Genomic DNA, 967 nt, shown 5'->3' on the forward strand with positions numbered 1-967 from the left:
TGAATTTTAGTGCTTATGTTTATCTATGTTTGTGTCTTGTGATCATTAGTGTCTTAGTGTCTATGCCTTAAAGTTATGAATGTCCTATGAATCCATCACCTTTCTTGAATAAAAATGTGCTTAATTAAAAAAGAAAGAATTGCATGAATTTTAAATTTTATAACAGTTTAATTATTTTGATGTGGTGGCAATATTTTTGTTTTCTGAATGTATGCTTAAACAGTGCATATGTATCTTGAATTTGTGGTTCATGAATGTTGGCTCTTGAAAGAATGATGAAAAAGGAGACATGTTACTGAGGATCTGAAAAATCATAAAAATGATTCTTGAAGCAAGAAAAAGCAATGAAAAAAAAAAAGAAAATTTCGAAAAAAAAAAGAAAAAAGAGAGAAGGAAAAAGAAAACGAAAAAAAGAGGGAAAAGAAAGAAAAATAAAGTTGTGATCCAAGGCAATAAGAGTGTGCTTAAGAACCCTGGACACCTCTAGTTGGGGACTCTAGCAAAGCTGAGTCACAATCTGAAAAGATTCACTCAATTATGTGTCTGTGGCATGTATGTATCCGGTGGTAATACTGGAAGACAGAGTGCTTTGGGCCACGGCCAAGACTCAAAAAGTAGTTATGTTCAAGAATCATCATACTTTACTAGGAGAATCATTAACACTATCTGGATTCTGGGTTCCTAAAGAAGCCAATCATTCTGAATTTCAAAGGATAGAGTGAGATGCCAAAACTGTTCAGAGGCAAAAAGCTAAAAGCCCCGCTCATCTAATTAATACTGATCTTCATAGATGTTTTTGGGATTCATTGCATATTCTCTTCTTTTTATCTTATTTGATTTTCAGTTGCTTGAGGACAAGCAACAATTTAAGTCTGGTGTTGTGATGAGCGGATAATTTGTACGCTTTTTGGAATTTTTTTAGTATGTTTTTAGTGTGTTTTAGTTTGTGTGTTTTTCTGTGATTTCA

The sequence above is a fragment of the Arachis duranensis genome, chromosome 10 (genome assembly GCF_000817695.3).
Source record: "Arachis duranensis cultivar V14167 chromosome 10, aradu.V14167.gnm2.J7QH, whole genome shotgun sequence".
Taxonomy (NCBI): Eukaryota; Viridiplantae; Streptophyta; class Magnoliopsida; order Fabales; family Fabaceae; genus Arachis; species Arachis duranensis.